The 25,900-nt window shown below is 39.5% G+C and overlaps 1 long non-coding RNA gene across 1 annotated transcript in view; it reads right to left on the minus strand.

The window, feature by feature from the left end:
• Nucleotides 1-25,312, minus strand: part of LOC140526573 (uncharacterized) — an 80,923-nt gene extending 55,611 nt beyond the window's left edge. Inside the window, exon 1 of the long non-coding RNA XR_011974436.1 lies at nucleotides 25,228-25,312. This is a non-coding gene — a long non-coding RNA (uncharacterized lncRNA). The remainder of the gene's footprint in view (nucleotides 1-25,227) is intronic.
• Nucleotides 25,313-25,900: the final 588 nt, after the last annotated feature.

Consider the following 25,900-nt stretch of genomic DNA (forward strand, 5'->3'; position numbering starts at 1 on the left):
TTTCTTTCCTACTTAATTTGGTGATCTCATCAGCTCCCATGGATTTAATTACCATCTTTACGCTTATGGTTCTTAAATCTACCTTTCCTTCCCCAGTCTCTCTGCTGACATCCAATCTTGCATCTCCAACTTCTTTTCAGATATCTTGAGCTGGATGTCCAGTAAATATTAAAATATTGAAATTGAACTCATTATCTTTCTCCCTAAACCCACCCTACTTACTTCTTCCCTTATTACTGTAGCATGCAGTACCATCCTCTTAGTCTTTCAGGTTCCCAGCTGCATTCCTCACTATTTCTCACCCCCACCACATCCAAACTGTTGCCAAGGCCTATCAATTTTACCCTTGCAACATCTCTCAAATATGCCCCCTTCTCTCCTCTGACATTGCCACTGACTCTTGTACAAATGCTCATCACCTCATGCTTTTCATAACTGCAATAGTCTGCTGATGGATCAACCTACTTGAAGTCTCTCCTCGCTGCACTCCATGCTCTATTCAGTCACATTTTCTGAAAGGGCAATCCTGCCATCTCATACTCAACATACTCCAGTGGTTCTCTATTCCCTCTAGGAGCAAATACAAAATGTTCTATTTGTGTAATAGTGGGAATTAAAGATCTTCCCTACCCATTAATGGGCCTCAAGTGGAGTCCATTAAAGGAAGCTTTATTAGGTGAGGATTGTTTTATAGGAAGGCCTACACCTTTTGTTACTTGTTAATGAGACACTGGATCTATGATGCCCTGTGGCTCTGAAAAGTGTATACATAGTCCAAGGTGAGGTTTTGCTTTAGGGATTACACTTTGGAAGAAGGTTCATGTTCCAAATGAGACTCTTGGCAGCCACTAAGAAGTCCACCAGCTTTGAAAACCCAGATGTTGGTGCTTCTCTCTCTGGTAACTATGTATATATGTAATGGTCAAACAGCTGGATCTGTCTGTTGATCTATGATGTATGCATTGCTTACAGTCAGACAGTTAGAAGCCCTATCTGTTGGTCTTTATTCCTCTGTATTTTCTCTGTTGGTATATGTAATTAAAGAAGATTCTTGGCCCCTTTTAAGCTGCTTCCTTAGAAAAGCATATGTAAGAATCTGTGCTAGCAGGCCATCCTGGAAGTATCAGGGAGCTTGCTGCTACAGATTGACATTCAAAGTCCCTCATAATGTAGACTCCGCCTACTTTTCAAGTCTTCTTATACCTTACCCAACACATCCTCTTCCATTCAGTGATACTGACTTCCTGGCTGTTCCAGCAATGAGACACTCCATCTCTCATCTCTGGGTATTTTCAATGGCTATTCCCCATACCTGGGATGTGCTCTCTCCTCTGCTGTGAGACTTTCTTTTAGGCCCATCTAAAATCTCACCTTCCACAGAAAGTCTTCCCTAACCCCTTTTCATTCTGGTACCTTCTCTCTCTTAATTTCCTATTTAACTCATATATAGCTTGGTTTGTATATATTTGTTTACGTGTTGATTGTAAACTCCTTGAGGACAGAAACTGTATTTTGTATCTTTTTGTATGCCTGATGCTTAGCACAGTGCCTGGCACCGAGCAGGCCCTTAATAAGTGTGTTTTGATTGATTGTTTGTTTGATCAATTGCAGCTCATTTTTAAAATCCAATGAAACCTTCCCTGATTTACCTGGTGAGTCAGGGTCTTCAGTCCTCACAGAGCCTACTAGATCTATGTTTACATCTCTCTGATAAACATATGATATTCAATTGAATATCATATTTTTTAATGGATAATTCCCCATACAGGATCATAGGCTCCACAAGGGCAAGGTCTGTGTGTAGTTTAAATCTGAACTGCTTTTCCAATACCTCACACAATTCTCTACACACAGTTGTTGTTGCTCAGTTGTTTGCAGTCATGTCTGACTCTTTGTGACCCCATTTGGGGTTTTCTTGGCAAAGATATTGGAACGGTTTGCCATTTCCTTCTCCAACTCATTTCACAGATGAGGAAACTGAGGCAAACAGGGTTAAGTGACTTACCCAGGGTCACAGTCAGTGTCTGAGACCAGATTTGAACTCAGGAAGATGTCTTCCTGACTCCAGACCCAGTCCTCTATTCACTGTTCCCACAAACTTGACCTTACTCTCATTCAAAGGGACCAGAATCTATTATTAAAATCGCAGATGACCTGGACTCAAGGGTCCAAACATGTATAGTAAAGATGTGGAATACAGCATTTCTGTGAACTCTGAAAGAAAACTACATTCTTTCCCCATATCATATAATTGAATGGTTTTTAGAAGAAGTTACCAGACAACTGCCCTGTGAATGCCAATCCATCAGTCAGTCTGTATTAAGAGTAGTAGACAAGAGACTGCCCTCTAGGTGGCAACACCTAAAGCAGAAAGAACATTGGAATGGAATTCAGACTCTACCTCTACTATTTCTTACCTTTGTGACTTTGACAAAGTAATGTAACCTTGATAAGAACTCAGGTACTTGATAGAAAGAAGGAAAATACCTCAAAGATCATGTAATCCAACTTCTTCCCTTTACAGATAAGGAAGGCCCAGAGAGATGAAATGTTTTGCCCAAGGTAATGCACGAAGTAAAAGCTGAGTTTTGAAGCCAACTCCAAACCCAGCAATTCATACCACTACACCAAGCTGCTTCCTCAAATTGTCTTCTTGCTCCAATTCTAATAAATTACAATCTTAGAGAAACAAGGACGCAGAATGGATAGAAAGGATGAGGTCAAGATGGTGGAGGGACTTGTGGCTAAGTTGAGGAAGTTCTGAGACTCAGTTTATCAATCTGTAAAATGGATCTATCTCCCGAGGCAGGTTAGTGGGCCAAAAAGGTAGGTCTGACTATAGTCTCCTGTGATTATGGCAAATGACCAAAGGCTATATTAACATTTAATTCAACAATTATTAAGCCCTTAGTAAGTAGAGTGCTAGACATTAGAGATATAAAGGCAATAATGAAACAGCCCCTTCTCTCAAGCACTTACATTCTACTAGAGGGATACAACATGTGCACAGATAAAGTAAATGCAAGGTAATATGAAGCAGGAAAGAGCAAGAAAAGCCTAGGGCATCAGGGAAAGCTTCATGGGTTGGGGCTGGAGGTGAGGAGGGCTGATACCTGAGACGAGATTTGAAGAAAGATAAAGATTCTGACAGGCAGAGTTAAAGAGTGTAGGAGTGTATTGCAGGCATGGGGATGGCCTCTGCAATGAGTATAGGCTGGAGATGTCATATCAAGGTTAGAAAAATGCCATTAATCCATTTGGTTAGAAGTCAGAGTATGAAAGGGACATTGGCACTGATACAGAAATAAGGTTGGAAAGGTAAGTTGGAATCAAATTGTGAAGAGTTTTAAGTTCCAGGCTAAGGAGTTTATATTTTATCTCAAAGGCACTTGAGTTTCAGAGCAAGGAAACAAGAGGGTCAGATTTGTGGAGGAGATTATGTTGGGAATTAAGCAGAAGATGAACTGAAGAAAACATACTAGAATTAGGGGGACTGTTAAGAGGTTATTGCAATAATCTAGGCAAGCAATGATGACAATCTGAACTAAAGTAGTGGTCATGAGTAGAGAAAAAAGGATGGAGATAAGAGATTAGTGGAGATAAAACCAACAGGATTTGTTTGAGAAGGACCAGTCATATAAACAGAAGAACCAGGAGAGAGCAGTGTCATGGAAGCCAAGGGATGAAAGATACACAGGATGAGAACATTGTCAAAAGAGCCAAAAGCTAATTAAGTGGGATGAGAACTGAGAAAAATGCATTGGATTTAGTAATTAAGAGAGCATTTGTAATTTTGGAAAGTGCAGTTTCAAAAGAATGGTGGGCTCAGAAGCCAGTTTTCAAGGGATTGAGAAGTGGGTGGGTGGCAAGGAAGTAAGTGTAGATAATTCTTTCTTGGAGTCTGGCAGAGAAAGGCAGATGGGATATCAGGTGCTAATTTTAGGAGATGACATGGTCAAGTAAAGTTTTTTGAGAGTAGCTATGTTTGTAGACAAGAGTGAAGCAAAAGACAGAAATTGGGATAAAGAACAAAAGAAATGATCAGTGGGTAAATTCTTGAAATAGATAGGAGTGGATGAGATTGAATGTAAACATAAAGGGCTTAGTCTTCACAAGATGGAGATCCACTTCGTCCTCAGAGATCAGAGAGCAAAGAAAGAAAGGGTGGGTGAAGACACAGAGGGTCTTTGAGTGAGAAAGTAGAAATGAGGAAACTAGAAACAGATGGCTTCAACAACATCCTTGGTAAAATAGGAGACAAAGCATCTACAGAGTTATGCAATGACATTGAGGATGTGAGAAGTGAGGAGAAAGCATTGAGTATTTTGCTGGGAGAATAGTATGGAATGATACTGCTGGGAGAATTATATGCCACAATGAGGACCCAGTTAATATCAAATGAGATAAATTTATAATCCATCTAGTGAGTAGCCTTATGTAACTCCCTCTAGCAGGTTTCCAGATCTGAGAAAAGAAACCAAGAAGGCAGGTGATGGAGTCACTCAGGGTTAAGGATCAGGAGGGTAAGGTGGAGGATAGTTTGTAGGATCATAAATTTAGAGCTGGAGGAGACCTTAGAGGTCATCTAGAGTAGATATATCTCCTTATTTTATAAATAAGGAAGGTGAGAGTGAGAGAGATGAAATGACTTGCCCAGTGTCACATGGGCAATAAGTGACAGAGATGGAATTTGAACTCAGGTTCACTGAGTCCAAATCCAGTGTCCATTCCACTGCACCCCACTGCCCCCTAATTGAATTAGTTAATTATATTTAGGTGAAATCAGAAGAGGAGTAAAGAACTGGGAAAACAGGAAAGAATGAAGCAACCAAAGTTAAGATGAAGAATGGATTTAGAAGAAAAGAGAAGGTAGAAGAACAATAGCTTATCATCAGAGAGGGCAATTTCAGAGTTCAAGCTCATGGGGGTAGAACAGAATGATTAAAATGTATAGTGTGACCATCCATGTGGGTAACAGAACTAGAGGAGACATGTAGGCCATGGTAACTCTTCAGTTACCATGATGGCCTGGGAGGCCAGGTTGTTGGAACGGTTACCAATGTAAATATTAAAGGCCTCAGGGGGTCAGTATTAAAGTGGAAAGGAAGATTGGGAAGTGAGAATGACCCAGAAGCTGGGAGATGACTACAGTAAGGATCTAGGCTGGCTTTCCAGAAAGAGTTAACCTCAGAGGAGGAACTGCTACTCAGTAAATTCAGCAGAGAGAAAGTCTGAAAGTGGCAGTGAGGGGCAAGGAGTAAGTCCCCTCCTCCTTCTGCCTGGTATGCCCAAATACATGGGAGGAGCGGCTATCACTGGAGAGGTGCCTAGAGTATGAGGTGTCTTCCAAAGAATGTAGGTTTATGTGACCATAAGATGATAGAAAGAGTATGAAAGCCAGAGCAAGAGGATGAAGAATTTATTAATGAAAAAGAAGAGATTCTGGAAATGACAGTGGAAAGAGAGGGTAAAGGAGGATAGGGATGTGGGAGAGCTAGGGCTAAGCTGGATAAAGAAGAGAATACAAGGAGAAAAACTCCATAGTTTTTACCCTAGCACTCTATATCAAATCAATTTGGGGAACAAAAGTTGGGAGTTTGCCAACTGTGTTGTTTTGATATTGTTCAGTTGTTTCGATCATGTCCAATTTTTCACAACCAAAGATATTGGAATGGTTTGCCATTTCCTTCTCCAGTTTATTTTACAGATGACGAAACTGAGGCAAATGCATTAGGTGACCTCCCCAGGGTCACACAGCTAGTAAGTGTCCAAGGCCAGACTTGAACTTAGGAAGACAAGTCTTCCTGACTCCAGGTCTGGCACTCTATCCACTCTACCACCTAGCTACCTAGAAAATTACCATTTGATGAACTTCTCAGTTGGTTAGGGTAGGGCATGAGAGTTGGTGTAGCAATCAATAAGATCATTCATTTGGTAAAGGAGGCCACTAATTTTAGAAAGTCACAGCAGCCATTTCAGTCTTTTGTCCCTCGCAATCACAATCCTTGTGGGAGGGTTCTCTTCCAGACTAGGAAGGTCTGTGATGATAGTAAATAGAGATGTCATGTGGTTATGGAGGCTTCAAGTCCTAGGCAGTTAATCAACAATCATTTATTAAGCACCTAGATGTGGCAAGAATTGGAAATACAAAGATAAACTGAAACAGTCACTGCCCTCAAGTTAATATTATTTGGGGGAAAACAATATGTGTGTGTGTGTATATATATATGTATATATGTATATACATATATATGATGTAACATCATCTTATATTTTTAAGGCAGATTTGTAAAATATTGCCAGCGTTCATAGTAATTCTGCACTTGAAAGTGCAGTTATGAAATGACTCATGTTTATGGTCTCAAAGAATAAAACTCTCCAGTCCCCATTTCTGGCTTCCAGACTTCAAAATCATGCCACCTCATCCTGGAACATCCTTCAGTACCTGGGGTCTCCTTGCCCTGAAATGTCTAATCACCCCCATGGCATTCTCAGCATGGAACTTCTTTGTCTAAAACTTGTCTCCTTCCTTGGTAAGTTCCTCCTGGAGCCTCCACTTTGTGGAGAAGGCTGGTCTTCATTCAGCTCTCAGCTCTGTTCCTGGCTTCCAGTCTTCAAAACCAAGCCCCCAGAGTCTAGTATTGATTTTTCCCACTCCACACTTTTCCATTGCCTTTTGTGTGTTGGATAGAAGCTCTTTGGGGACAGGAACTGTCTTTCTTTTTTGCCCTTAGCATAGTGCCTGGAATATATCACATACAGTACTCAAGAATTGTTTATTTCCTTCCTTCTTTTCTTCCTTCTTTCCTTCATTCCTTCCTTCCTACACTGAGATGGGGTTTAATCTCCCAACCCTGCACTAGGAAAGGTACCTTTCTCCTATGTGGTTCTCATCACACCCTCATACTTAAAACAAAGAACACCAGACAACATAAGGACTAATCAATGACATGTTTGTAAGAAATATTAAATCTAGAACATGTATTCTACAACAGAATTTTTTTAAACACCTATACAATTAAGTGGAAGTAAGGCAGAGGTGAGGGAGGGACTGCCCATTCCTTTTCACTGGATTATCTCCTGCTATTGGAGAGCACCCATGATAAAAACCCACGGTCATACATTTCCAAGCTTGTCCATTTTGAAGTCATGTCTCGTGGTCTTAAAGAAGGGAACTGCAGATGTGACAAACACCAGCTGCTTCCATGGGACTATAGGCACCTCTCTTCCCAAACTGGAAGCCTCCCATTCTCTTGCCAGAGGTTATGTATGTGTGTGTATATGTGTATATACACACACACATATACAAAAGAGATACAAAGTGATTGGGAAGAAAGTAGGAAGAGTCAGGAGGGGGCAGGGAATCAGGCTTTATGGAGAAGTTGACTCTGGAGAGATCTTAATGGAAACTAGTGATTCTGTTGGAGGTGGAGAACAGGTTCCAGGGCTGAGAGCCAGGAAAAAGGCATGGAGACAGTCAATGGAGTGTTATGTATGAAGAACAGTATGGAAGTCATATTTGACCATATTGTATGTGAAGGAGAGTAACATGTAATAAGGCTGGAAAGTCAAGGAAGACTTTAAATGCCTAACAGAGAACTTATGTTTGTTTCTAGAGGAAACAGAAAGCCACTGGAATTTACTGACCAGGGAGATGACCTGAGCTTTGGGAAAACTACATTAAAACCTCATTTTGGGAGCTGTATGGAAGACAGATTAGATTGGCCAGACTTGAGACAGCAAGACCAATTAGAAGGTTATTTCAATAGCTCAAGTAGGAGTTGAAAAGGGCTTGAACTGTGTTGTGTGGGTAGAGAAAATGTACACATAAAGATGCTGAGAGGTATTGACAACTGATTGGATGTATGTAATGAATGAAAATGAGGAGTCCCTAATAAAACCGAAACTGGAAATATGGGTAACTAGAAGGATGATGGTACTCTCAAGAGTCATTGGGAATTTTAGAAGAGGCAGGGATTTGAAGAGGAAAGATAATGAGTTCTGTTTTGAATGTGTTAAGTTTGAAATGCCTATGGGACATACAGTTTAAAATGTTCAACAAGCAGTTTGGTGATGGGAGACTGGCACTCAGGAGAGAGACAAGGGTTAGAAATATCAATTTGGGAATCATCCACATAGAGATGATATTCATCACTCTACCATAATCCCTTCAAGAGGCTAGAGTTGTGACTACAACTGGGACAGTGGGGGCAGAGGTGGTGACAGCAGTGCTTTCTCTCTATGAGGCTGATTTTGAAGACAGTAATGATATGTATGTGTGTGTGTAGATAAATAGACAGACAGACAAAGATGGACAGATAGATGGACAGACAGATAGATGATAGATAGATAGATAGATAGATGATAGATAGATAGATAGATAGATGATAGATAGATGGATTGATAGATGGATAGATGGATAGATGGATGGATGGACAGACAGATAGACAGACGGAAGGATGGATGGATGGATGGATGGATGGATGGATGGATGGATGGATGGATGGATGGATGGATGGATTTCCTGGTAGTAAATCTGGAAAATGTATTCTTTAATGGAATATTTTATTACCTGCTGATTAAGTACCTTCAGTCAAACTGAAATTACACACAGACTAGCCTTATGGTCTTTTCCTAGAAAGACAGGATCTGAGGCTCTTTCAAATATCCTCCCACTTGTATGAGCCTTGGGCTCCAGAGTACAGACAGGCAATAGTCCCAGCAGCAAGCATGTTCTCCCATATACTAGTCAGACAGCATCTGGGGTATTGTTTTCATTTCTGGGTACACTTTTTGGGAAAGATGTGGATAAACTGAAAAGCATCCAGAGAAGAGATATTGTGTGTGTTCATCCTTCATTGTCAAAGAAGACCATGCCATCAGAGAAATAATGGCATGATTTGCACTTGACTTTGTTTTGAGTGAATGAGGGCTGTGGAGATCACCAGCCTCACTTCTCCTCCACAGCCATCTGAATCCAGTGACCAGATATTCATCAGGATGACTAGAGATGACCCAGGATGAGGCAATTGGGATTAAGTGACTTGCCCAAGGTCTCACAGTGAGTGAATGTCAAGTGTCTGAGGTGAGATTTGAACTCAGGTCCTCCTGACCAGAGAATAGCAAACATGAAGCAAAGGGCATGGAGTTCATGCCATGTCAAGATAGGTTGAAGGGACTAGGAATGTTAACCTGGGAGAACAGAAGATTCAGGATAGATATGATTGTCTTTTCAAGTGTTTGAATGGTTTTCATATAAAAGAATTGGATGTGTTCTGCTTGGCCTGGAAGGCAGAGAATTGGAACAATTAATAGATATTACAAAGAGGTTGTTTTCATCTCCATGTAAGGAAAATTTCGGTACCAAGCAAAGTTGACCAAAAGTAGAGTGGGTATCATCAGGACTAAGTCGTAAGTTTTTTATGATGGGAAGTTTACAAGTGAAGATTAAATGACCACATTTCAGGCATGTTAGATAGAGAGGATTCATGTTCAGGTGGAAACTGGACTAAACCACCGAGGTCCCTTCAACTCTGGGACTTTTGATAGGGCATTCAGTCTAATGCAAAGTGCTCTAAACTTTTTGCTGGCCTATAGACATATCCATTTTAATTCCCACTTGTGGGAGGCCTAGCTCATGAATCTGAGTATTAACCATTCTTCTATATACTCACCTATATGTAAACCAAAGATCTTAGCCAGCAGCATCAGCCACTAGAGATTCCACTGGGAAATACATTGTTATTCTCTTTACTGTCCTTCCCTCAAGAAACATTTACTTGGCGCCAGTGATGTTGAAACGTCAGGCTGCCTGGCTCCAAAGTATATAATAATTGCTGAGGAAGGAACTTTAATAAAAAAATAGATTTTGGCAAGAGAAGACCCTTACAAGGGCTCCATTGGGATGGGGGAGGGAGGGGAGAAGTGATATGGCACATCAAGACATGGAGGCTCTGATAGGGTCTCAGGGACAAGAGGGTGGAACTGCAAGGGGCAGGAACTTTGGAGGTAGCCCCTGGAAGCTTGGGAAGTTACTCTCAGAGAACTATTGTAAGAATGAAGGCTCTAACCCTCTATACTAGAAGATATTGGGGTAGTCAGATGGGGTCAGCTCCATCTGAGGAAAAGTAAGAGCTGTCAGTCAGACCTGTGGCAGTGAAGGAGACTCGATAAAAAGTTTCCCAGCAACAGGGAAAGAAGAAAAATTACCACAATTGTACTAGTCAAGGCATAAGAGGATAAAGAATTTTCATAAATCTTGGTCTAAATCTCACCTTACTTATTTACTACTACCTGTGTGAACCTGGGCAAATCAAAGAGATAAAATTCTTCATAGACGGCTTCTGCAGTCCTCTTTAGTTCTTAATCTAGGGTCCTATGATCTTCAAATCATGTGTTAAATTATAGGTTCCCTGAATTGAACTTAAATGAAGAAGCATCTATTTTCCCACTGACTCCTTGCATTCTTTAAAAATATGTTGTCCTCTGTCTACAGAAATGGCTCTTCTCTCTCCAATTACTAGGAGTTCAATTTCTTTTCACCAGTCTCTCATCTCCTCATGACACACTGGGTAATGATAAGACTTAGAAATAGAGTATCTAGATTCAAATTCTGATTCTGCTACTACAATATACTTCACCTCATTCAATCTAGATATCAACCAACCAAAAAACATGTATTAAGCACTTATTTACTATGGGCCAGGTACTCTGCTTCACTCTTGGGGATGCAAAGAAAGGTAAAAACATAATGCTTATCCTCAAAGAGCTCACATTCCAATGGGGTAAATGTGTAAATAATTAGGTCCTTCCAAGACTTAAGCCTCATTAGCTTAAAATTACACCAAGTCTCTTGGGACACCCTGTAGATAAAGTAAATGGGAGTTAATTTGAGAGGGGGAGACCCTAGACATTGGGGGAACCAGGAAAGGCCTCCTATAGGCGGTAAAATTTGAACTGAAACTTCAAGGAAGCCAGGGAAACTTAGAGGTAGAGATGAGGAAGGAGAACATTCCAAACGTGGGGGCCAGCCATTGCAAATGCACAGAGATGGGAAGAGTGTTTTGTGTGAGAAAATACTATCCAAGATAGCTGGATAGAGTGAATGGAGGGGGTAAAGTATAAGACTGGAAAGGTAGGAAGGGACTAAGTTATGTACAGTTTTTGATGCCAAACAGAGGACTTTTTATATGATTCTAGAGGTAGTGGGAAGCCACTGGAATTTACAAAATGAGGATAATAATATCAACTACCCTGCTGGATTGTTGTGAGGATGAAATGAAATATTAATTATAAAATGCTTAGCACATACCAAGTGCTATATAAATGTTAGTTATTATCATTATTATTGATAGGGGTCCACTGGAGTTTAAAATAAGGATAATAATGGACTTACATTACAGGTCTATTGTGAGATCAAATAATGTAATATGAGTAAAGCTATTTGTAAACTTGAAAGAGTCATATTTGTAGCTTTCATGAATACCCATTTACTTTTCTGAGCCTCAGTTTCCTCCTTGGTAAAATGATGGAACTACACTTAGTGACCTCTAAAGACTCATTTAATTCTAAAGTCTATGATCCTATAATTCTATGACCAATGGCCTATATTTCTGAAATGCCTGGGATGGGATGGAAGAGTACCCTATGTCCAGAGAACAAAACAATTTATTCCATATGGACATAAAATCCTTGGCGTTGGCCTTAGCTGAATCACTACAGGTCCAACTCACCTACTCTAGAATCCTCAAGCCATGAGATTTAGACATGGAAGAGATCCCAGAGTTCCTGAGGACACTGAAACTTACATATGGTCTTTCAGAGTTGTTTCCCTTTGCATTATTGTCATGTTCATTGCAAAGATTGTTCTGGTTGTGTTCATATCAATCTACATCAATTCACATATGTTTCTTCAAATTTCTTGCAATATGTCATAGTCCTTACTTCTTACAGTACAAGAAAATCCTATTTTGGTTCTAACCTACAATTGGTTAAGCCATTCTCTGATTAGATTGGTCCCTGTTTTTTTTCCAGTCCTTTGTTACAACAAAATATACTACTATTAATATTCTTTTACACAGGCATCCTTTCCCTCTGTCTGTGGCCCGTTTGGGGGTACAAGCCAAATAGTAATGGCTGGGTCGGAGAGTATATTCAGTTTAGTGGTTTTTAGGGTATAGTTCCAAATTATTTTCCTGAATGACTGAACCAAGTCACAACTCCACCAACATTGCCCTGGTGTTCCAATCCTCCTACACCCTCCAGCAATTGCTATTTTTCCTTTTTTGGTCATTTTTTGCAAACTGTTTTATTTGTTTTAATTTGTATTTCTCTTTTTATTAGTGTACTGGAACTTTATGATTGTAAATGGTTTGTATTTCTTTATTTGAGAACTACCTGCTCACATCATCTATTAAGGAATGGTTCTTATTCTTATAATTTGTATCAATTTTTTATATATCTTGAATATTAGACTTTTGTCAGATATAAATTGGCTGTGAAGATTTTTTTCAAAATCAATTTTTCTCTCTCTGATTCCAACTGCATTTATTTTGCCTTGCAGAGCTTTTTTTCTACTTTATTTAATAAAAAGTGTTCATTTTGTCTCTTATTATCATCTCTTTCCATGCTCTAGGTAAGAATCTTCCCCCTAGCTGTAGCTGTGAAATGTATATTGTTCTGTTGTCCTCTAATTTTTTATGCTATGACATTTTATATTTAAATCTTGTGTCTACTCAGAGTTTGTTGTGGTAAATGGCATAAGGTATGGATCTAAGGCTAATTTTTGCTATACTTTCGAGTTGTCCCAGCAGTTTTTTGCCAAACAGGGAATCTTTATGAAGAAATTAGTGCCCTTGCAACCTCTTGATTTTACTGGGAGAAACCCAAAGTCTAGAAAGGGGAAGGCAGAAAGAACAAGACCTGGGATTTAAATAGTGATCCTCTGAGTTCAAATGTGATGCTTTTGCAACTGCAAAGTACCATCCTTTCTACTCTGTTCCATTGTTTCCATGAAAAAATATGCTAATGTATGTAAAGCATTTTATAAATCTTAAAGCACCACATAAACGTCAGCTATCATCACCATCATTTTTATCATCAATATCCCATATTCCAACTTCAAGCATCCTTTTGGAACACAGCTCATTTGAAAACTAGGGATAGCTTGTATAGGCAAATCGGGATTTTCACAAGTGATAAACTAGAGGAAGGGCGCTTGTCTGTTCCAAAAGTATCCCCAAAGGATTCATTGACAACAGATCCGATTTCTCAGTTTCTGAATTACACCTAACTTTTCAGAACATAAAGATGTATAAAGTGAGGGCCATGGGTAAATGGCAACTTCAAGGACCATAGTTGTGGGAATAGGATGGGAGTCGATGAGGAGTCATACAGATGACAATGATAATAATACTTTACTATTGTGAGGATAATAATGCTTCAATATGTTTGAGATGATCTGGTTGGTATGGTTATTTCTTCTACAATGCAGATTCTAACACTTTTAAAACTTAGGAGACAGTCTTCAAAATTTTCTTAGCTTGAAAATTCACAATGAGCATTTCTACTATAAACTTCATTAGGCTGATTCTCAGGTGGCAAGAATACATAGTTCAGCACCACACCTATCCTCAACCTTTTCCAACTTCATAACAACTGCCCAAGCACATATGCCTGCAGAAAAGCCTTCAAGAGTCTGAGATCAGGGATTTCCACCCACGATGACAGCCTGAACAGGTGTCACATAGCTCAGCCCCTTCGTGTCTACTCCAGCCAAAACTTGAAATTCTTACAAGATTGAATAAATAAATTTGTCAATAAAAATTTATTAAGTGCCTACTACATGCTCAGCACTGAAAATACAAAGGAAGACAAAAGATACTCTTAAGGGTCTCACATTCTACTGGGGAAAGAAAACATGAAAACAGATATATATACACACACACACACACACACATACACACACACACACACACACACACACACACACACACACACACATATATATATGAACAGTCTAAATTGGTGATGACAAAAGGAAGATATTAGTATCAAGGAGGACCACGAAAGGCTTCTTGTAAAATGAAGGATTGGAGCTGAGACTTGAAGGAAGCTAGGTAGGTCAAGAGGTGGATATAAGGAGGAAGAGGATGCCAAGGATGAAAATGCTTCCAGCCACTGAAAATGCTCAGAGTAGAAAGACAGCATGTCTTGTGCAAGGAACAAGGGTGACATCGCTGCTGAATCACAGAGTATATTAGGGTGAAGAAATTGTGAGAAGTCTGGGTGGGTTGAGGGGGGACAATAGTTATGAAGAGATATAAAAGCAAAAAAAGAAGATTTTATATTTGATCCTGGAGGCAATAGGGAGCCACAGGAATTTATTGAGTGGAGGTGAGGGGGGATGACATGGTCAGAATTATACTTTACAATGATCTCTTTGACAGCTGAGTGAGGGATGAGACTTTTGAGGGAGACTAACCTATCTATTGCAATAGTCCAGAGCATGAGGTGATGGGACTGGAATCAAGGTAGTGGTAGTGTCAGAAGAGAGAAAGGAGAATATACTAAAGATATTATGAAGGTAAAATCTACAGGATGTGTCCTTAATTTAGATATGCAGTGAGAGAGAGTGAAGATTCATGTACAACATCCAAATTGCAAACCTGAGTGATTGGAAGGATAGTAGTACCCTCAAATATAATTGAAAAGTTAAGAAGAAGGAAGGATTTGGAGGAAAGATAATGACATATCTCTGTCCCCTGCAAGCAGGATGAATTCCCTGCAAGCAGGAAGAAGCCAGCCTGGAAGACTGACACATGATGGGAATTTCTTATTATCAGGAAGAAGCCAGCTAAGGAGACCAGCATGATGTGTCTCCTCCAGTCCCCTGCTGAGAGGATGCAGCTAGCCTAGGAGACCAGACAAATAACATAATGGCATCTCTCTTATCACCTCCAGACAGGAAGAAGAATAAAGATCAAATAATCCAGGTAGAAATGGCGATGCCTTCATCCACCCTAGAACTGCACAGGTCATCCAGAGGTAGGATGAAGAAGAAACAATGACAATGCCAGTACCAGCACAGGCAAAGAACTGCAGAAAGAATCCAGAGATAGATGCAGCCTAAAAGCCTTTGTGTCAGGAAGCAGCAAGTGCAGAGATATACTGGTTGAGAAAGGTACCAGCGGTGGAAATACCATAGATGTGGACCTTGGAATCTCTTAGGAGCTAGCAACAGGGGCAAGAGGACTCAGATTTAGGGTAACTACACTTATATGATGACAGTCCAAAATTAGGCACTCTGAGGTCCTAGCACTTTGTTCTGAGATGCCATGAAGGGCCCTAAAGAAGAAGAGGTTCCCACAGTGGGAGATACCACCCCCTAGGGAGAACTGGAGTAATCTAGGGGGGCAGTAGTAACCTCAAGTGCAATTGGGGGATGTTGAATAAAATAAGGCGGTGATAGAACCATAAGGAAAGAAAAGAAGAGAAGAAAATTTTGAAAAACTATTCATACGTTTCATTTGTTGTGTAACAGAGTTAAAGTAGTAGTGACTGCATTATTTTCCAAATAAATTTACAAAAGGCAAGTTATAACCAATCAGTGGCCAAGTCCGCTGACAGGTTTTAGCATATAAGTATTGGCAAATGAGTGTGTTGCATATTGTTGGGAAATCCAGCATGTATTGGCAGGAATAGGTGCATGTAATAACTTGTTTGCATTATGATACTGTACCGTTACATGACATAATATTACATCATCAAAATTTCAATGTAGGAAAAAACACACATGTACGATAAATTATTAAGTTTAAGATGTATCATTTTTTAAAATGATGCAACTTTCAAAAAAAAATTAAAGGGTTAAAGAAAGTAGATTTCCAAGGGGGTGCTCAGTAATTTTTTTAAAAGGGGGTGGTAGGCCAAATAAATTTGAGAAACTCAGATCTAATGCTTTGAATCCCAAAGATGTGGGGGGAGGGTCCTAACGATGGGAGATAGAGATCAGTGAAGAAACTCTCAAGAGACCCAGAGTAAGGCAAAACAGGGCCAAACACCCCACTCCAAAGTGCAACAGAGGGCAGAACTTGGTCTTGGCCCAAATCCCCAGTTCAAGAACTAAAGCTAGAGAGATGAAAGTACTGACAAGCAGAAAATAATTTATTACTGATTTAGAGGTGCCCCAAAATCCAGCCTAGAAAGGAAGAGCAACTTTACTACACTGCAGAGACTTAAAGGAGAAATGGATTTTTCACAGTGATTACCAAATACCCAGAAGAAATTCAGCAAGAGATTTTTTTTAATTAACTAAAAGTTCTAGGGAAAAGATTTGGAAAGAAAATAAGTATCTCAGATAAAGAACATAGTAAACCTTACCCAAGTAATGCACTCCCTGAAAACTAGAATAGACTAAAACAGAAATCATTGACTCTATGAGACAGCAAGAAATATAAGAACAAAATCAAATGATTGAAAAAATAGAAGAAAATACAAAATATTTTATCAAAAACAACTGGAAAGTAGGATCAAGAAAGGATAATTTCAGAAACATCAGACTGCCTGAAAAACACAATTTTTAAAAAATCACAAACACTATATTGGAAAAATATGTATAAATAAAAACTTCCCAGATCAATTAAAAGCTATGGGAAAAGTAAAAGTATCAATAATCCACTCATTGTCTCCTGAAAGAAGCACCAGAAGGAAAAGTTCCATTAATGTCAAAGGGAAAGTCTGAACTCTCATGGTGAAGAAATAATATTGCAAGCTCCTAAAAAGAAGAGTCCAGGTACCAAGGGACCAGAATCTCCATACCTGGCAGCTATTACTTGTAGACACAAGGTCATGGAATGCAATATTTCAAAAGGCAGAAGAGAAGATGGGCTTACAACCAGTAATAGGAAAACTGAGCATAATCCTATGGGATGGTTATGGAGGAAGCAAGGGAATTTATTTCTAATGGAATAGCATTTTTTTCTTTTTTCTTATTTTATTGAAGTTTTAAATTAACAAACATCTATTTTATCTCTCTCCCACCCCCTACCCCATTGGAAATTTTCTGTAACAAAAAATACCATTTTTGATGAAAAGACCAGAGCTGAGTTTAGAATTACAAACACAAGAGATAAGAGAAACCTAGAAATGTAAATTGCATTTCTGCCATTGAAAGGGCCTGTATCATGGATGATGGGAGAGAAGAGAAAAGTGTCCCTCTAAAACCTTAATGTTGTCAAAGGATATTTAGGGAAGTAAATAAGAATAAGATTGAGTCTGTTCAGAGAGGAAAAAGAAAGGAGGGTTGAAAGATTATACTAGTGAAGCTCTGCTTGGTCTATATGCCCCTGCCCTAGGATAAGTGAATCAGGAAATTTTATCATACCCTTATTCCTTCCACATCACTACTTCCCCTATCATGGTTTCAATATATCTCAGACCAGAATAAGAAATTAAATGGGAATTGGGGGGGGGGGGGAGATTTTGCAGAAGCAACAGATGATATGTGAAGGCCAGCAGATGACACAGAAAAAGCTTTAGAAACTCAGAAATGCATAAAATATGTGTATAGTATTGTATAATATCAACCCAAATTTTACAATATGGTACTATAAACACTCCATTAAAAAAAAGAAAAAATTCAGGCTTCTCTGGTAGGAAAGGAGGACTAAAATATTTTATATGGATTTCCCAGATCACCGGGGGAGGGGGATGCCCAAACTCCTTTGATGTGGAAGGAATAACTATACTGCTGAACTCAACCTTGGATACTCAGCGCCTTCCGAAGTCCCTCAGCTTCTTCTCCTTCTGAATGGAGGGCAGGAGGGGAGAAAGCTAAACTCTACCTAAAGCTTTCCTTTATAGAGAACTGAATCTGGAATTTAAGCTCAGTCCACTTTCCATCTGCAGCTCTGTGTGGTCTGAAATCCCTGGAACAAGATACTTCTGAGCATACCCCAGCCCCTGCCCAGCTTCTTTTTGTGTGTTATTTTCCCCCATTAAATCATAAACTCTTTATGGGCAGATACCTTCTTTCTTTTTCTTATTTGTATATTATGGAGCTTGGCACACAGTAGGTGCTTAATAAACATTTTAATTAAATTGAAGAAAGGAATGAAACTTGCTATTTTTAAAACTTACGATGCCTGAGAAGACCATACAAATGTAGGGGGCAGACATCAAATGAGCCTCATTCTAATCTGAAATGGACAAAGGAGAGCTGAACACACATATACAATTAGTTTGTTAGAAATATATCAAACTCAACAAGGAAACGTGAGTATTGGAAGTGGTGTTAAGAGGAAGGATAACACCAGGGAGAGAACAGTGAAAGCAAAATAAATTTCCTGATTAAAAGCGAGGATTAAAATTAGAAGGATAAAAAAGAACTAGAATCTAAGAGATGTGTCCATCAGCTGGAAATGACTGAACCAAAATTTGGTATATGAAATGCAATGTAATATTAGTTTGCCATGAGAAATAATGAAAAAATTTCAGAAAAAATGCTTTGAATTGAAACAGAGTGAAATAAGCAAAACTGGAAGAATACTTGATATGAGGAAATCGTGTTGACAAACAGCTTTGAGAGACTTAAGAACTCTGATCACGATAACGACCAACCATTTGTCCAGAAGTCCTCGAAGGAAGCAATCGACTTTTTGTCAGAGAGGTGATAGTTAACAGGGTTCAGAAAGAGACACACGTTTTTGGACATTGCTACTGCAATAGATTCCTTTTCTTTGACTATGTTTATTTGTTAAAGAGTATTTTTTTTTCCTCTCAGCATCTAATCAGGGGAGTCAGAGAAGGGGAAGTTGATAAGAATAATGCCGAAAAAAGGGCCACTGAAACATTTTTTGAAATGCACAGAATAGAAGGAAGATCAAAATTACCAGGCAGCTAGTTGGCACATTGGATAGAGCACTGGACCCCAGAATCAGGAAGATCTGAATTCAAATGTGACCTCAGACACTTCCTAGCTGCATGGCCCTAGGCACATCACTTAACCCTATTTGCCTCCATTTCCTCATCTGTAAAATGAGCTGGAGGAGAAAATGGCAAACCACTCCAATATCTCTGCCAAGAAAACCCCAAATGGGGTCATGAGGAGTCAGGACTAAAAAAACAACTGAACAGCAGCGCAAGTGAGAGGCATTTAGGTAGTGCAGTAGATAGAGTCAAGAAGTTTCGAGTTCATATCCAACTTCAGACACTTACTGGCTTTGTGAACCAGGATAAGTCACTTCACCACTGTTTGCCTCAGTTTCCTCATCTAGGAAATGGGGATAATAATAGCACCTATCTCCCAGGGTGATTATGAGGATCAATCAAGATTACATTTATAAAGCACTTAGCACAGTACCTGGCACATAGTATGTATTATGAAAATATTAGTTATTAGTATTAAGTAAGTAGACAAGGACAGTTTTGAAAGTAACATGGAATTTGTTATATACTTTTTTTAAAGCAAGCAATATAAAATGGAGATTTACAGTGTCATATATAATCTTGTTCCAATCTGTATATGGAAATGTGCTCTCTTGCTCACTTGTTCCCTCTTTCTCCCTCTCTCCTGTCCAGGTGATACCATACAAGTCACCGAAATCTCTCACAGCCCAGGTAGCTTTCTAGGGCTAATTGTGAAGCAACTGCTTTGAAAAAGGAAGTGTTTTTCACCAGAAGTTTCTTACACCATAAAAGAGGGAGTTTTGGATCATATCCACTGCACAAGGAGGCATTAGAGAAAGATATAGTGGAACAATTGGAATGAAAAGAAAGAGAAAGAGGAGGGAAAGGATAATAGCTCACTTTCATGCAGAAACATAAAACTGGTAAAGAAAGGATATTAATACATGGCAATACATTGGATTGTTGCAAGGATCTAATGAGATAAAATATGCTAAGTGCTTTGCAAACTTTAAATGACTAAACAAATGAAAATTATCATCATCATCATCACCATTTAGTGTTTTATAGTTTCCAAGGCAATATCCTCTCAACAATCCAGTGAGGTACTGCTGTATAGTAAAAAACGCTCTGGATTTGGGGACGTAAGTGCTGGATTCAAGACTCAGATCTTTTACTTCCTGCCTGTGTGGCCTTGGAGAAGTTGCTTAACCTCTCTGAGTGCCACTTCTCTCATCCATAAAATAAGTGGGTCAGACTAGATGACTTCTGAGGTCCCTTCTTGTTCTAAATCTATGATCCTGTCTATGACACTAAGATCTCTTCCAGCTGTAATTCTTATGACCCCTATAATAAAGAGGTAGTATAAGAATTATTGTCCCCGTTTTACAGATGAAAAAATTGAGATTCAGAAAGCTTACAGCAAGATCACACAGTAAGTAAAAATCTGACTTGGGAGCCCAGGTTTTTTGACTCCAGAGCTAGTGATCTTTAACCAGGACCCAACTCAGCTGAAGGTATGGAAGTGAAAAAAAAGCTCACTGAGTGAAGATCCCCTTGTTCTGCAAATTGGCTCTGGAAAGGGGAGGAAGAGAGAGAAGAGCCTGCGTGCTGAGTCCCCTTGCAAATTAACAGAGCTGTAAGTCTCTCAGAACACCAGCAATCCAGAAAGAACATGAGGTACAGCTTTCTTTCCCCCAATGTGATCCTTAAAGGAAAAACAACTTCTGGTTGGGAGCTGTCACAGCTATTCCTGTTCAGGACTGTGAAGGAGGATTGGGGGGAGATGGGGGAATGTGCCATATGACATTATAAAGCTAATTTCGGCAACAATATGTTCTGGCCAACAGTGAGCAATGGAACCAGACAATTTATAGCATCTTGTTCAAGAGAATTTGTTTGGAGCCTGGATTGCCTCGAAAGAAAAAAGCTTACCTCTGAATTCTGACTCAGCTGGAGTCTAGGGACCCTGTGGCAATATGCCATGTCAATTGTTAGGATTATTGATGCTATTTATTACTATTCCTAATTAGATGTATTGATTAAGAATCCTATTTTTCATTCAACCATAATCTTTCCTCTCTGTAATCAATGCTGCCCCTATATTTCCCCACTTGCCTTCACCTCCTCCAGAAAGTCTTCTCCATCAAGCTGAATTCAAAGCCAAAAGCCCATAGCCTTTGTTGTGTTCATCACACACTTCAACACGTTGCACACAGGATTTTACATTCTTGTACTTTTTCTAATTGCTTCATGCTCACGATTCTTATCTCCCTAGTTGAGTGACAGACTTTTGGAGAGCAGATACAGTCCCTTCCCCCTATGGTGCTCAGTGTACAGAGGATCTTAAAAAGTCACTTCTTAACTTGATTTGAATCCTGAAATCAGAGAAGGCTAGAGCTGAAAGGGACCTTAAAATGTAGAATTTGAGAGTCAGAAGAGACCTTAGAATCCAAGATGTTAGGCCATCAAATATAAAAGATATTAAAATGGAGAGAGATCCTAAGAACATTGAATGTTAGAGCCAGGAGGGGGCTTAAAACAGAATGCTAGGAAATTGAAAGTTAGAGCAAACAAGACCAAATTTTAGAGCTTGATAGGAACTTTGAGACCTTCATTTTACCAATAGGCACATAAAGCATGATTAACTAAGTCAATGATTATAATGTACCTCCACAGTAATTCTTTTATTTAATAGATCAGAAGTAGAAGCCTTTAGTAAAACCACCAAATATAAATATTACTCACTAAAGCGATTTCTTCACAAAGTTCTTTCCGGTTCTTGGATTCAGTATATTACATAAACATCACTTTGATTTCCTGAAGGACAAACCAACAAATTTCATCAAATTCTCTCACAACTGCCTACCTTATTTTCTTGGGCTCAAAGATCACTGTAGATGATGACTCCCACCGTGAAATTAAAAGATGCTTGCTTTTTGGAAGAAAAGCTGGAAAATCTGGACAGCATACTAAAAAGCAGAGACATCACCTTGCTGACAAAGGTCTGTATAGTCAATGCTATGGTTTTTCCAGTAGCAATGTATGGCTGTGAGTTGGACTTATAAGGAAAGTTGAGCACTGCAGAATCAATGCTTTCAAATTGTGCTGCTAGAGAAGACTTTTGAGAGTCCCTTGGACAACAAGGAGATCAAATCAGTCAATACTTAAAGAAATTAATTCAGGTTATTCACTGGAAGGGCAAATACTGAAAGTGAAGCTTAAATATTTTGGCCACATAATGGAAGGTGAAACTCCTTGGAAAAGATCCTGATGTTGGAAAAGATTGAAGGCAAAAGGAAAAGGGGATGGCAGAGGATGAAATGGATAGATCATGAAAACAATGAACCTGAACTTGGAGAGATATCAAAAGATGATGGAGGTTAGAAGAGCTTGACATGCTATGATCCATAGTATCAGGAAGAGTCGAATATAACTCAACCACTAAACAACACTTAATTTGATAAGCTAACTGATCTGACAAACAAATTTGTGTTAAAATATTCCATGGATACTAATATATGGAGTTTCACAGATGTCAGTGTGTTTTCTCTAGTGCAAGGAGTATGAATTTAAAGTCAGGAGGCCTGGATTCAAGGCCCAAATCAGCCATGCAACTGTCACCCTCTTCAACCCTCAATTTCTTTGTCTCTAAAATGAAAGACATAGACTACATGGTCCCTAAGGTTCTTACCCCTGATATATGATATTCTATCATCTTATTCTTCTATGATTCTGTGACTATAACTCTCCTGCAAAAAATAAAACTTTGAATCTAAAACTAGCCATTTGTGGCAAGAGAGGCATTTAACCAAGAAACCAGCTCTTCCCAAAACACAAGTTATTATATAAATTTGGATCATCAATGAGTGGCTAAAGTGCCATCATCGTTTAATGACAGATGTTCTATTAATCCAGCATTGCAATCTGACCACTATAAACAAACTGCTGAAATGGACTGAAGGGATTGGCAGAGGAGTAAAGAAATGGTCTTATCTTCATTGCTGTCACCCCACTGCTAAATAGCCATTAGCCCAGCTCTCCTGGATGTAAATCAACTTTTGAATGTTCAGTGGGAAGTCAAGTTGTTTAAATATTATGCCCAATCAGACTGTCTATTGAAAAGGGTGCATTTGGCCCTGAATGGTTGCCAGTCCAGAGAATAAGTGGGATGTGGTGAAGAGAACCACCCCAGAAAATTATCGACAATCCCTTTTTCACCCCCAGACCACAAAGGTTTGTTATAATTCACTCTACCCTAGTTCTCCCTCATCCATCACCAAACTGTGGGCCATAGTAATAAAAGGGGTAAGTACTGTAAAGGGAACAAGCTTTTCTTCACCTAACAAGAGGAAAAGGCCCGCTTGTGAGAATGAAGAACAGACCTTTCTGGTACCATCAGGGTCTCTGCTCTCAGTGACTGAAACTTGAAACACATTGACCACTTCCCTCTGAATCTCCCTTTGTGAATGAGCATTGAAAGTTAAAAAAAAACAAAACAAAAACACTTAAGTGCTAAGCCTAAAGGCTTTAACTGAAACTTGACCTCCACTGGGTGAAATGATATGTGCAAGCATGGGGGAAGTGATAGCACCACCGTGCTCTACACAAGTCATGTATTCTGCTCTAGGTTCCACAATGGAAGAAGAATATTGTTAAATTGCAGGGCATCCCAGTGGAGGGGGTTTAGAAGGAAATGGATACCATGTCATGCAGAGATAATCTCAAAAGAAGACTGAGGGTGTGGTTGCTTTCTTTGATTCAATCTGGTACTGTGTACCAGACACTGTACTAGGCACCAAGGACAAAAGATGAATACTCATAGAGTCCCTGCCTTCAGAGACCTTATAATGTCCTAGAAGGGATGCCACATGTATGACTGCCATCATGTGGAGGATGGAAAGTGTCACTTTCGTAAAGTTACAACTAGGAGCAAAGGGTAAAAACTTCAAAGAGATAGATTTTGGCTGGATGAAAGAAAAATCTTCTAATGATGAGAGTTGTCCCAGCCACTGAAAATTTCAGGATCACAGATTCAGAGCTAAAAAAAGGAGCTCAGAGGCCATCTAGACCAAGGGTTTTTAACCTTGTGTGTATCCTGGACTTCTTCAGCAGTCTGGTGAAGCCTATGGACCCCTTCCAGAGGAATATTTTTAAATATATAAAATAAGATTTGTAGAATTACAAAGAAAATCAATTACACTGAAATAAGGTCATTAAAACATTTTTAAAATCAAGTTGACAGATGCCAGGTTAAGAAGCCCTGATGTAAATCAATCTCTTTTTTCTTCTTTTTTTAAATAAAGAAACTAAGGGCCAGAGAAGTTAAGTTGGAGGCTTTAGGTGTAATGGATAAAGAGCTGTACTTGGAGTCTAGATGACCTTGGGCCAGATCTTCCCTTGGATGACCTTGGAAGTCACTGAAATTCTTTCAACCTCAGTTTTCTCACCTCTAAAATGGGGACAATAATCAAACCTACCTCACATGGTTGTTTTGAGGATCAAAAAATAACACATGCATAATGTTCACTAACCATAAATGTTTGCTGTTGTTATTTTATTAAGGGCCTTGCCCAAGGTAGTAAGTGACAGATTTCCCTGACACTAGACCCAGTCCTCCTTCTGCCACGCCAGGCTTTCTCTATCTTCAAGCAGATGCAGGATGACCACCTTCCCAGGGACACCATGGGGTACAGTCTTACATTGTGTGAAAAGTTGGACCAGGCAATCCCAAAAGTCCCTTCCAACTCTAAGATTCTATCTTTCAAAAAGAGATTTTTAAAAATAATTTAACCACACAAAAATATCCTCTTCCTGGGCCAGCAGTCAAGATTGATTGCTCCAGCCAAACTTGAGCTCCTGATGGAATTCATTCAGCACTGCCAACCCGACATGTGCTTCTGGGAGGCAAGCACAGTCCTGGCATTCTACTGCCTTTCTCCCCAGCCATTCGAGAGCTGCCCCAGCTCACCATTGTCTCATCTGCTGGGCTTCCCAGGCGAGGCAGCCTAATGCAGCCCATCTTTATTATCCCATCTGAAAAGATATTTCATTTTCCCCTTTTTACTGCACAATTTTCAATAACTGGAACTTGTTTAAAAGCCTGTCGCTCCAGGAAACCGCATTATATCTTCTGCTTTTACGTTCAGCCACCGCCATTTACGGGTATTAATAATACATTGAAAAAGCTGCTTCCTTATTTTATTTTGTCCTCAAAGTTGAGCTCTTTAAATCAAATATTTAGGAGGGGAATATTTACCAACAGGCCTGCCAGGGTGCGCCAGTCTTAAAGGTAAACATATTCCGTGTCAATTAAGGACTTACTTGCTGGAACAGCAGAAACCCAAGAACAGTTTCCTCACCACACGAAGCGAGCGTCCAGGGAAGAAGGAATCATCTGAAGGAAAATGGGAAATTTGTTTTCCATTGAAATGTCTCTGCCTCTCTAATTTACAAACCCCTTTAAACCCCAGAATGGATAATGAAGGTTATAGCAATTATTTAGCTAAGTAACAAATAGATATGGTATGAAAATGAGTTTGACTTCCTGTAATGGCACCAATTTAACCCCACCCAAAAAAAGTCAGAGCTCATAGTTTGTCAGAGGTAGTATCTACACTATAGAATGATCTGGATTTGGGAGGGGTCAAGAAAAGAGCAGATCATCTGTCTGGATCTTTAGGTCCTGGCAGGTGTACACAACTAGATGTGAGAAATCTAGCAGCAGAAAGGCCACTGGACAGAAAAAGCATGAAGACGTGGGGCCCAACCCCAACTCTGCCATTAACTGGTCATGTGACCAACCCTATGTAAGTCATTTCATTTCTTGGGGGACTCAATTTCCTCCATCTATAAAATGAGAATAATAATCCTCACTCTGTCTAACCTACATCAACAAGGTTGCTATGAAAATCAAATGCCATATCCAAAACAGAATTTACTTTCTTACTCCTTAAACCCACCCTACTTCCAAATGTCCCTTTTTCTGGTGAAGGTG

The sequence above is a fragment of the Notamacropus eugenii genome, chromosome 1 (genome assembly GCF_028372415.1).
Source record: "Notamacropus eugenii isolate mMacEug1 chromosome 1, mMacEug1.pri_v2, whole genome shotgun sequence".
Taxonomy (NCBI): Eukaryota; Metazoa; Chordata; class Mammalia; order Diprotodontia; family Macropodidae; genus Notamacropus; species Notamacropus eugenii.